Below are 13,314 nucleotides of genomic sequence, written 5' to 3'. Positions count from 1 at the left end.
TGGTCGCGCCCTCAGCGGACCTCGTCGACGACGGCGTTCCGGCGACTGTAGTGGGCAAAACGAGCAGGCAAGAGTGGAATAAGCACTACAGCATCGAGATGAAGCCGTAGAGTCAACAAGCAAGGGCAACAGCTCACCGGATGATGCTGGCCGCGGTGAATCGGAGTTTCGATCGAGGTCGCCGGCTGCGAGGAAGATGAACATGGACAGCGAGCTCTCAGCGAAATCAAGCGGTAGCAACAGGTCGGTCGGAGGCGCAAGGAGTAGGAGGAACTGGAACACTGCTTTTCTAGGGCTATCTTGCACTGAGGGAGCGAGAGGAGCTCGCCGGAGTTGAGGCGGTGGCATCGGGAAAACAGAGGGAAGGAAGAAAAGCAATTGACGCCGTCTGGGCTTTATAGCGCGGCCAGGAGCGCGTGGGATCAACACGCAGCATGCTCCCCGCGCCAGCGCGAAGCCGAGGGCGGCCATGGGTGCGCCTGGAAGGCCAGAGAAAGGACGCCGGCGGTGGGGCGGTGACGCCCTGTTGCCAACTTGATTTTTTTGAAGTATTTATAGATTTGCCACTGAGTTCATTTTTACAAATTACTCCCAATTTTTCTAAAGAAGTTGAAAATCTCCAAAAAAGAAAGTTGCTCAACTTTTCAAACTCTACAACTTTGCTTCAAGGAACATTTTCAAATTCTACCTCCATTTTGAAATTTGAATTTGGGGTGCATTTGAGCATTCGAATCATTTCAAAATTACTCCAAATTTTATATGTAAACTTTAAAAACTTTGAATACCAAAGTTGATCCTTATAAAATAATCTTCAACTTTGCTTTTTGCCACAACCCCAAATTCCAAATGGATTTTGAATTAGACAAAAGGGGCAAAAAGGACTTTTATGATTTGAATTTGAATTCAAATTTGATTTGTTTACCTTTTTTAGTTTAACTTTGATTTTTGACCAGTAACATGGCCCATTAGGGTTATTTGAGTCAAATGACACATGGCCTCACCTGATCACATGAAATTTGACCCTTGTGGTCATGATCTTTATTTAGGGTTTTGAATCACATCACACATAAAATAACAACTTATGAAAGAAATCTTATTTAGTGTATGCATTCAAAATTTTCTACTTTATGAATGCTTTGCAATGCATATGATGACATGTCAAGTTTTAGTGCTAGGTCAAAACACCAGAGGTGTTACAACCCTTCCCCCTTAAAGAAATCTCATCCCGAGATTTAAAACCTAAGGCTAAGTAATGGAAAAGGAAATGTGTCAAGCTAACACATCATAACTTTATTCAAAAGGTTAGTGAGGGGGTTTTCCATTCTGTTGACAATGAGACAAGTTACAATATAGACAAGGTATTGCAACTAGATAGAAGCAAAGGAGTCAGGAAAGTTTTCTTCTAAGTAATCCTCAGACTCCCAAGTAGCTTCATCTTTAGTGTGTTGATTCCATTATACTTTATAGAACTTGATTGTACGTCTTCGAGTGACTCGATCTTTCTGATCTAAGACTCTAATGGGTACTCGGCATAAGTCAAATCAGGTTCTAGTTCTACATCACCAAAGTCAATCACTTGGTCAGGTACTTGAAGACACTTCTTTAACTGAGATACATGAAAGATATCATGCACAGCTGACATGTGATCTGGTAGCTTGACGCGATAGGCGACCGGTCCACATCATTGTTGGATTTGAAAAGGACCTACATAACAGGGCGCCAACTTTCCCCGAATCCCAAAATGATGAACTCCTTTCATCGGTGATACCTTGAGGTAGACATGATCTCCCACTTTGAATTCTAGCGGTCGTCTCCTCTTATCAGCATAGCTTTTCTGTCGGGATTGAGCTACCTGAATGAATGGAGTATCTTGTAGAATGAGCTTCATCAAGAATCTGCTTTCGTAGCTCTGGATTTTTGGGTACTACCAATCTATCCTTGAACCATACGACATCTAATTCATCAATCTTGAAACATGTTGGTTTTCTAGATCTGACTTTATCTTTGATATGGGCTATGCCCTTACTTTTCCGTTGAGCAACAATGATCTGATCTTTGATAGTGGACTCTACTACAATATTGGACAGGGAACCTTGTTCTATGATTTTTAAATTTAGATGCTCCATCTCTTGACACATTGTTCGTTGCATAGGTTTCACAGTCAAACAATGGCAATGACTCTTGCGACTCAGGGCATCGGCAGCCACATTAGCCTTGCCCGGATGATAGTGCACTTCTAAGTCATAATCTTTGATAAGTTCTATCCATCTTCTTTGCCTCATATTCAACTCTGACTGAGTGAAAATATATTTCAAACTTTTGTGATCCGTATAGATATGACAGATATTGCCCAATAAATAATGTCGCCAAACCTTGAGTGCATGAACAACAGCAACTAATTCAAGGTCATGGGTGGGATAATGTTCTTCATGCTTCTTGAGTTGTCTAGAAGCATATGCTATGACTCTGCCTTCTTGCATCAGAACACAACCAATACCAATTCTGGATGCATCACAATAGATATCAAATGGCCTCTCGATATCAGGTTGTGCTAATACTGGTGCAGTTGTTAGCAATTTCTTCAATGTATAAAAGGCCTTCTCACATTTTGTTGACCATACAAACTTAGTTTGATTTTTCAGTAGTCCAGTAATTGGCTTCGCAATTCTAGATAAGTCAGGGATGAACCGACGATAATACCCTGCCAACCCTAGAAAACTATGAACTTGATGAACAGTGGTAGGTGCTTTCCAGTTAAGGACTTCTTCTACCTTGCTCGGATCAACAGCTATACCACCAGCAGATAGCACATGACACAGAAATTGTACTTCCTCCAACCAAAATGCACATTTACTAAATTTGGCATATAGTTGGTGATCTCTTAATTTTTGTAGAACAATGCGGAGATGTTCCGCATGTTCCTCTTTGCTCTTAGAATAGATAAGAATGTCATCAATGAACACCATGATAAACTTATCCAACTTGGGCATGAAAACTAAGTTCATCAGGTACATGAAATGAGCTGGGGCATTGGTCAGCCCAAAAGACATGACTAGATACTCATATAGACCATATCGGGTAGTAAACATTGTCTTCAGCACATCTTCTCGTTTGATCTTAATCTGGTGATAGCCTAATCTCAAGTCTATCTTTGAGAACACCTTAGCTCCCGCAAGTTGATCAAAAAGCAAATCAATTCAGGGTAAGGGGTATTTGTTCTTTATGGTGACTTCATTTAACGGCCGATAGTCAACACATAACCTTAAGGTTTGGTCCTTCTTCTTCACGAAGATAGCAGGGCATCCCCAAGGTGATGAACTGGGTTGAATGAAACCCTTGTCTAACAACTCTTATAGTTGCATTTTTAATTCTGCTAGTTCTTTGGGTGGCATCCTATATGCTCTTCTAGACACTGGTGTTGTTCCTGGTTTTAGATCAATTCTAAACTCTACATCTCGGTCTAGTGGCAGACCAGGCAGATCATCGGGAAAGACATCCATAAATTCACATACCCCTAGAATTTTCTCGGCTTCTTCAACAGTAGTTGCACAGACTGTTTCCACTGTACTCCTAGGAAAGGGAAGTTGGATGAGAAGTTGGGTTTTGCTGTCAGGTGCATTTACCCTTATGGTTCTATGCAAGACATCTATGATAGCCCCGTGTTGGGTTAACCAGTTCATACAAAGGATCACATCTATATCCTGATCCTTTAATATCAACATATTAGTAGAGAACTCATATCCTCCCAAATCAATAGGTACATGCTGAACTACCTCCCTTGTATAGATTCGTCCCCCGGGTGACTGTATATGATGTGGTTCTTTTGTTTCCCCAATAGCTATCCCATGCTTCACAATAAATGTACGATTTATGAATGTATGGGATGCACCAGAATCAAATAAGATAATTGCAGGATGCTTAGTAATGGGAAACATACCCATCATTACTGGTTCTCCTTCTGGAATAGATTCCACCTGAGTATAGAAGACCCTTCTAGTTTTCTTCTCAGCCTGACCCTTCTGACTGTTCTGAGCATTGCCCTTGTACTGATTCTGAGCTTGAGTAACAGGGGCTTTAGGCACATCAGAATTGTTCTTCCTAGGATACGGACATTCTCGGGAAAAGTGTCCGGGTTTACCACAATTATAGCATGGATAATTATGATTTTGGGGAGTAGCATTGCGGTTTGCATTATTTGTATTATTTTGCTGCTGCGGTGCTTGATGAGGATAAGGTGTATTAGTGGCAGGGCGAATAAAAATTTGCTGCCTGCTTTGGCTTTGTTGTGGGCGGAATGGCGCACGGCCATGATTCTGAGGATGGTAGACTATCTTTTGATGCTTTCCACTCGACGATCTGGAAGCAGACATTTTCTTTTTCTTCGCCTCCTTGTGTCGGCGGTAATTCTCCTCCGAAGCGATAGCAATGTTGATTGTCTCATGATAAGTTGCGTTACCACAAGTTGCCATCATGGTCTAAAGTTTAGTGTTCAGGCCTCTAAGAAAATAATTCTTCTTCTTCCTATCAGTATTCACATACTCTATAGCATACTGCGATAGGTGATTGAAGCACCCAACATAATGCATCACTGGGTGCTCCCCTTGCTTAAGAGCCAAGAACTCTTCTAACTTCATGGTCATTACTCCATCTGGAATATAGTGTGCCATGAAGGCATCCATAAACTCCCTCCAGGTGATTTGGTGACCAGCAGGCTGTACTGCTACCAAATTTGCCCACCAGGCACCAGCAGCTCCTCGGAGTTGCTGTGCCGCAAACCTTGGTTTATGAATCTCGGTATAGTGAATCAGCTCAAACTTTTGCTCTATTGTCCTAAGCCAATCGTCAGCTTCTAAAGGCTCTTCTGCCTTAGAGAACATAGGCGGACGTGTGTTAGTAAAATCAACATAGGTTGATTTGTCATTTCCATTATTACGACGGCCACGATTAGGGTATGGTGCCTGTTGGTTCTGTGCCAATTCCCTTAACAGCCTAGCATTCTCTGCTGTTGCATTGACGAGTGCGGCTATGGCATCTGCCATAGTCAAAGGCATTGGTGGAGGATTTGGGTACTCATCATCGTCATGCGAGCCACTAGCACCAGCTCAGGTGATAGGACGAGGCATCTATTAGAGAAACACGTTTACTTACATTATTCTTTATTGAAAGCATTTAAAAGGTTTCATGCTACAAGGGTTACTAATTTAAATTACATGTCTTGTATCCCACAAGACAACCCTGGTTTTCTAGGAAAGCAGTAAAGGAACTATTACTACTCCGAGCTCTCAGTCATCGGCGTCTATGCCCATACTGGATGAAACCTCATCTTCATCCTCAGGATCCTCCTCCTCTTCTTCATTCTCGATTTCTCCTGGATCTACAATCATTTCTTCATCTGTAACTTCACCATCCCCATGAGGTGGATGAAGTTGAGCGTACAACATGTGGACATTCTCATGAAGAATGACATTGTCCATCTCTAGGTCTTTTACGTAGAACTCCAACTCATGGACATGTTCATTCGCCACATCCTCTCGTGTCCAGGCTTCATTCCGCAGCTCCATGGTCATGGTGATGCCCCTTTGCATTTCTGCCAGCTCTTCTTGATCTTTGGCATGAGCTCGACAAAGAGTGTTGAGCTCCTTGTTAAGGTTCTCGATGTTGGCGGGATTGCTTGAAGATCCTTCATCTCCAAGTTTCTTGGAACTTCCTTCACCAAGTTCATGATTTCGCGGTGCCAACTGGTGATGAGGGACTCCATGAGGTCCGGTGGACTTGTGTGCAGTTACCTTGGTCTTTGCCATAGCCTGTAGAATTTAGGGTAGGACTATAAGAATAGCTTGAGGATAATGGAGGTTAGCAAGAATGGGATTGACATTACTTACCCAACCACTTCTTAAGGGGAATTATTATGCAAGGTGTTCAAGCATGATGCATGAATCAATCTTATGAATCTAGGTACAAAAGATTTATATAATCATAAGTACTAGATTTTTAGTACATAGGACAAACCTAATCATATTATCCGCCATGAACTTTCAAATAAGATAGGATTGAGTCTAGATCAAAGGTAAGAAGAAAGAAATTTGAACTTTAAAATATCAAGTTTACTTTCTTTGATCCAAATCAATTTGAAGGTTTTCCAAAGTAACCTACAATGATCTTAGATAGGAACTGCTCTGATACCATCTGTGGCAGGATCTCTTAAGCAATCGGGCCCACATGCACCTATCGTTGTCTTAATAGACCTCGGATAGCGTACACGAGTTCCCAACAACTCAACAGGTCTGTCAGGTGTCCTCGGGAAACCCGAATCATCCACGATTCTCTTTTCAAACAGGATCTCAATCACAGACATTGTAGATTACAACAGTTTATTCAAATATATACATCAGAGTAAAAGATAGCGAAAGTCTTAAGATAACATAGTTTACAAACCAGTTGTTTTCAAACTTACAATACCATAAGTGTCATACAACCATAGTAGCGGGATAATATTACATTAACTTTATTTATCATACAAACTAGTGCCTTGTCCAAAGGCCATTCATCACTCCTCATCGTCATTAACTTCGATCACAGACATGCAGCAGGGACCAAATCAAGCCTGCGCATGCGACTCACCTGCAACAAGGGTTAACAAACCCTGAGTACAAAAGTATTCAACAAGACTAACCCAACGTAACAGGGGGTGAAAGACTTTAAAGATGCAGGTGTTGGGGCAAGGTAAGGATGTAGCAAGATTCAAAAGTTCTTTGCCAAAAGCTTACTATTTTTCATCCTATTTTCACGTTTTACCCCTAAGTCCTTTTAGTTCATTATCTCAAACTAAATGTACATTTCCCATATTCCAATCCTTCTCATTCCATTCTTTTCTCATGTTTTAGTAATTCACCAGTCCTGCATTGCTTTTGTAATGAATCGAGTCTCCATATCCGTGGAGCATCGGCAATTCGAATTGATTCAAGTCCTAGCTGGGGATTCCTTATCACACGACATATGTAGAACTTAATCTTGCATATATCAACCTTGCTACTAGATCCTCCTATACTAAGCCATCTCCACGCCACCCGAGAGCACAGCACACCTCAAATCTAGCCACATTCCAGCCATGAGGGTACACGCTACTCCCGCCATCTCTCCACTCCCAGTGCGTGGGCATTCGTCTTAGTATTGAATTAGCCAAAGTAGGCTTACCGGAGTATGTGACCAATACTACAAAGTGTCTCGTTCAGAAGATCCACAATGAGTGGCCTTTAAGCGACATAGTCGACAACATTACCCAACATTCAAGGTAAGTCACCCGACTAGTCTCTAGTTCATTCTATTTTCTTTCTTTCTTTGGCCAGTATGCCATCTTTGATTGTATCGAAACTTTTACTTTGAAAGCCTACCATAAAGCATACTAAGCATTCTATGCCTTTGTAAATGAAATCATCTTCAAGGATGGTAAACAATTAACAAGGTAGGCAATGCATCAAGTAGGTAATATTCGAATAAACCAACTTAATGCAATAGGTAACATAGGTGATAAACTTTTTGAAGTAAACAATGTAATGGTTTAATGCATAAACTGGGGTTTGCCTTCGTTGACGATCTCAGGTTCTGGATCAGTACCACAATTATCGAATCTCGTGACAACCGGGGATTCTTCCAGAACTTGCTCAACTAGAATCGTTTCACTCTCAGATTCTACACGAAATGAGAACATATGCTTTAACATGATGATAATGTAAACATGATGCTGTTATGGTACATGAAATATAACAACACCTCGAATACAACAGTCTTTCACGGTACAGTTGCAAGCCAACAAAATCAACTTGCAATTCTACCATCAAGAACCACACATGTAACTTGACCAAACTGATCTTGAAACCCTACTAGTCACAAAACATGATTAAAACAAGACCAAACACTAATCAAACACTTAGGGTTTGCTTTTATTTATTTTTGAATTAATTTGGAAATAAACCCAAAAATGAACTTGTTCCAAATGACTTCAAAATTTTATGTAAGCTTACTCATGACAAATTAGTGTACCAAAACAAATTTCATAATTTTTGGAATTATACAGTGGCCTACAAAAATCATGGAAATTGCATTTATCAATTAATGGACTAAATATTTGAATATTAAAAATTTATTCAAATTTCAAGTTTCATATTTTTAAACCATACTAGACCATGTACAGAAGCTACACACAAAGTTTCAGAATTTTTGGAGCTATGATTATTTTCCTACAAATTCCCAAATTTTTAGCACTATTCAAAAACCAGAAAAATATCAAAACTCACTACTCTCTCTCTCTCTCTCACTGACAGCCGGCCCCCACATGTCATCCCTAACCTCTGGCTTTGACCGTGGCATCGACGGCGCTGACCGGCGCTAACTCGCCGACGGTGAGCCCAACAGCGACGGCCAAAGTACCAACACATTCACAAGAACTAGGCGCATCGATCTATGGTATTTCGGAGGTTGATCACAACACGGAACAAGGCTAACGCCGGCCATGGCGGACGCGGTGGCATGGCAGCGTTATGCCGGCAAAACAAGACTGGTAACGGTGAAACAGAGAGTTCAGGAAGCATCAGTGGCTCACCCCAAATGTGTTGAAGCAACAAGCGAGACCGGAGAAGCTATGGTGACGTGTTTTGACATTGACAGTGATCATGGCGGAGCGGACCTCGTCGATGATGGCGTTCCGGCGACTGCAGTGGGCAAAACGAGCAGGCAAGAGTGGAATAAGCACTACAGCATTGAGACAAAGCCGCAGTGTCAATAAGCAAGGGCAATAGCTCACCGGATGATGCTGGCCGCGGTGAATCAGAGTTTCGGTCGAGGTCGCCGGCTGCGAGGAAGATGAACGTGGACAGCGAGCTCTCGACGAAATCAAGCGGTAGCAACAGGTCGGTCGGAGGCGCAAGGAGTAGGTAGAATTGGAACATTGCTTTTCCGAGGCTATCTTGCGCTGAGGGAGCGAGAGGAGCTCGCCAGAGTTGAGGCGGCGGCGTCAGGAAAACAGAGGGAAGGAAGAAAAGCAATTGACGGCGTTTGGGCTTTATAGCGTGGCGAGGAGCGCGTGGGATCGACATGTAGCGTGCTCCCTGTGCCAGCACGAAGTCGAGGGTGGCCACGGGCGCACCTGGAAGGCCGGAGAAAGGACGCCGGCGGTGGGGCGGTGACGCCCTGTTGCCAACTTGATTTTTTTTGAAGTATTTACAGATTTGCCACTGAGTTCATTTTACAAATTACTCCCAATTTTTCTAAAGAAGTTGAAAATCTGCAAAAAAGAAAGTTGCTCAACTTTTCAAACTCTACAACTTTGCTTCAAGGAACATTTTCAAATTCTACCTCCATTTTGAAATTTGAATTTGGGGTGCATTTGAGCATTTGAATCATTTCAAAATTACTCCAAATTTTATATGTAAACTTTAAAAACTTTGAATACCAAAGTTGATCCTTATAAAATAATCTTCAACTTTGCTTTTTGCCACAACCCCAAATTCCAAATGGATTTTGAATTAGATAAAAGGGGCAAAAAGGACTTTTATGATTTGAATTTGAATTCAAATTTGATTTGTTTACCTTTTACTTTAACTTTGATTTTTGACCCAGTAACATGGCCCATTAGGGTTATTTGAGTCAAATGACACATGGCCTCACCTGATCACATGAAATTTGACCCTTGTGGTCATGATCTTTATTTAGGGTTTTGAATCATATCACACATAAAATAACAACTTATGAAAGAAATCTTATTTAGTGTATGCATTCAAAATTTTCTACTTTATGAATGCTTTGCAATGCATATGATGACATGTCAAGTTTTAGTGCTAGGTCAAAACACCAGAGGTGTTACAATAGCACTGCCTCCGCCATCGACGCTGAGAAAGCGCCATCACCGATCTCACTCGCCACCGCAAAATCACCGCCTCCAGCTAACCCATAGCTCCGCCATAGCCTCCTCTAGCTCATCCATCATGCCATTGAGCCGGTGAACCGAGGTAGTGGCCACATTTCGATTCCCACCGCCGTCCAGACCTTGCCGGAGTTGTGCTCTCCGTGGCCAACACTGTGCCGCTCCTCTCTTCCTTCCCTAGCTTTCGTCTTGTCTTCTCCGTCACCCATTGATGCTCGGGTGATGATATCACCGTCCCCGCCAGTCTAGTCAGGCCAGAACGTGGCCACACACCGCCGTGTGCCATGGCCGAGCCATTGAGCTCCGTGGCCAGGGTACTTAGGGGTCGGTAGAGAGTGAGGTTAGGGTACCAATCGACGCGGGAGGTTGAGGCGGTCACGCTAGTGCCGTCATCGTCGCTAGAGACACCGCCGTCAGTGAGCTCTATCGAGTTCCCGTCGAGCGAGCCATGTCCCCTATTTTTCATGTCGCTGACGCGTGGGCCATCTGACATGTGGACCCCGCCTGATAGTGACTGTGTATTAAAAAGCTAGCTCATTTATTCTAGATTTGATTATTGTTTTGTAAAAAATTCTATCTCTAGTTTTATAAATCCAAATTGGGTGGTTCCAATTTTGTTAGGATCATAGTGATGTGTAGTATTTAGGAAAAATATAACATGAACACATGTAGTGGAAGTTTTGGATGAATTAAATTGAAACTTGAAATGTGTTTTAAATGCATGCAAACTTGTTTAAATTATATCTTGAGTTCCTGTGCTCCAAAAATTATGAAATTTTGTTGGTGAGCTCTTCTTGATGAGTAGAAGCTCTGGTAAAAATTTGAGAGTCATTACATGTATGGTTTTTGAGTTATAGATTTTCCTTTTATCATTGAATGATCCTTGTTTGAAGTTTAGAAATTTATCTATGAATCCAATGACCATGTAATTTATTGGAGGATGTCCTAGTACCTTAATGATGCTAGGAAAAATATAAAATCTGTTGCTTGACACTTTTCACTAGGATTTCCTAATTATGTCATTTTAATCCTTTATGCCTTGTCATTTTTGTGTAGGATGTTATACTTGCTCAAATGATGTGAAATTTTTACAGTAGTCTACTTGGAGCATGTAGAACCTACTGTAATGTTTGTAGATTAAATGGTGTAGTTTTCATATATGTTTATCATTCCTCTTAATTAATTAAATAAATTGAGAAAGGCATTAAAAGAAATGAATTGGGAGTGAACACTTTACTTTCTGGTGTTGTTGTAATATTTGTGATAAGTGAGTAAAGTTGGTTTTTTCTAATTATTTGTTTGCAACATAAGTTGATAAATATTTCCTTGCATTACGTCTTTCTGGACAGTTCTCGGGACTTTACAAAGTTCCCCATGATATTTTGGTTTGCTGGGAATGTGGTGAATAGAAAAGTTGTAGATAACTTTTGTATCTAGCTCCTGCCAAAATTTGGTGGCATTTGGCCTAGTAGCTTAGGAGCTACAGTCGTTGAAAGTTAGATCACAGTTTTGCTTGCTCTCTGTCTTGTTGGACCTGATTATGTGGTTCTGTAAATTCAACCTGGTAAAGTTTGGAATCATGTCTTGAGGTCTGAAAATGAATTGTAGGAAATTTCATAAGCTTTCCAAATTGTCTTGTTGCCTGTCATTTCGATTTGTAGATCTCCGGTTATGATCAGTTTACTGTACAGCTATATAAGTTCCTATTTTGCTGAAATACGAATAATTGTGTGTGTGCTCAGTTGCGATGTTCTTATTGATTGTTTAGGTGCTAGCCTAACTTGAGAACATGCTTAGGTGCAGGTGCTAGGTCCTTAACTGAAGATGAGCAATTGTACATTAGGTTGTATAAACTTGGTAAGTTAAAGTGATTTGAATAGAGCTTAAGTCGGAAAATGCGGACTGCAGTAAGCATGTGCATTCCCCAAGCATTCCTAACTTCGTTCATATGCATCCATGATATTTATCTTGTGCATACATGCAATAGGTGTGCCGAAGGGAGTGATGCTTCTAGAGTTTGAGGGAGCGATCCAGGAGGAGGAGCCCGAGGTGCAGGCAATCGACGAAGCAGCCATTGAGGAGGAATTGCCCAAGTGCCCTGACCACCATCCTTCCTCTTTCCTAAAAGGCAAGCCCCGGAGCATATTAAGCCTCCCATGGTTTTATAAATATCTTGAGTATCTCTTATTGTTGATGATGCATTAAGTATAGGAATTTGGTTGGAACCAATTGTTGCATTATATATCTATCCTTGTCTAGGTATCGCACTTGAATCCTATTTAAGTTCAGGAATGGGTTAAATGCTTAGCCATGCTTAGTGCGGTAGAAGTCAGGTGATTTCCTGTCACATGCGAGCTTTAGGATGAGGTGGATCACGGTTGGCTATATTTGCTATCGTGGAAAAGAACCATGTTAATAATGAATTAAGACCGGGCGGAGTCTTGTGTAGGTTTGGACATAGTGACTCCGTCTATGTCGTTTAAGCACCGATACGCTGTACGTCCTCATGTCATGTTGAACGTAGCCTAACACTTAGCTAGCCGGATAACTCGTTCTGACCGCAAAGCCTAGTACCTCGACTCAGGCCGGGAACGTGAGCAGTGGCACGCATTTTGGAGGTAGTAAGGATGTGCGGAGAGCCATTGGCATAAGTCCAAGGCGGGTTAGAGTCCCGAGCAACCTTGGTAGAGTGGTTCTCTGAGAATGCCGATGTATTTGGACTCGCGACTCCTGAATTATGCCAAAGGTGACTTGATTGCGACCCTGACGGGGGAAGCAGGGTTTGTGTTTAGGAATAACCCTCCAGCTGGATAGGAATCGATTCGAATCGCCGTCTCTTCTAGATAGTGAGAACTTGACTGAGCAGCGGCAACGTAGATTCAATTAATTTAACTATATGGTTAAATGGATGATGATGATAATGTTGCCACGATTTATACCTGCTATGGTTATTAATGTTTGCATCTTAATCAAATGATTGCTTAGTACAGGTGCTAATACAGATGACATGTTAATGGCTAAAAGTCACTGCTAGTTCAGGTTAAGAGTTGATCATTATTTCTTATGCTTTTCCGCAAAAAGAAAGTGTCAGCCAGATCCACTAAATTAAGCTATGCATTATCCTTGGTGTCTTCTATTTTGGTTTCCGACGGGTAAGTCTAGCTGAGTACATTCTCGTACTAAGGGTTTATTCCCTCTTGTTGCAGATGACCTTCTATATCAGGGCTTCTGTAAGTATTGTCTCCACCTGGCAGGTGACGAAGACTAGATCACGGGCATGATCTCTATTTATCTTACCCGAATGCTTTTGTGGGTTGTGATCAGCAAACTGGTACTTATATTTGAACTTGAGTGTGTAAGTTAAACTATTTGCTTCCGCTACTTTATAAGACTTG

This window comes from Miscanthus floridulus, chromosome 7 (assembly GCF_019320115.1).
Source record: "Miscanthus floridulus cultivar M001 chromosome 7, ASM1932011v1, whole genome shotgun sequence".
Classification (NCBI taxonomy): domain Eukaryota; kingdom Viridiplantae; phylum Streptophyta; class Magnoliopsida; order Poales; family Poaceae; genus Miscanthus; species Miscanthus floridulus.
This window is presented reverse-complemented; position numbering follows the sequence as displayed.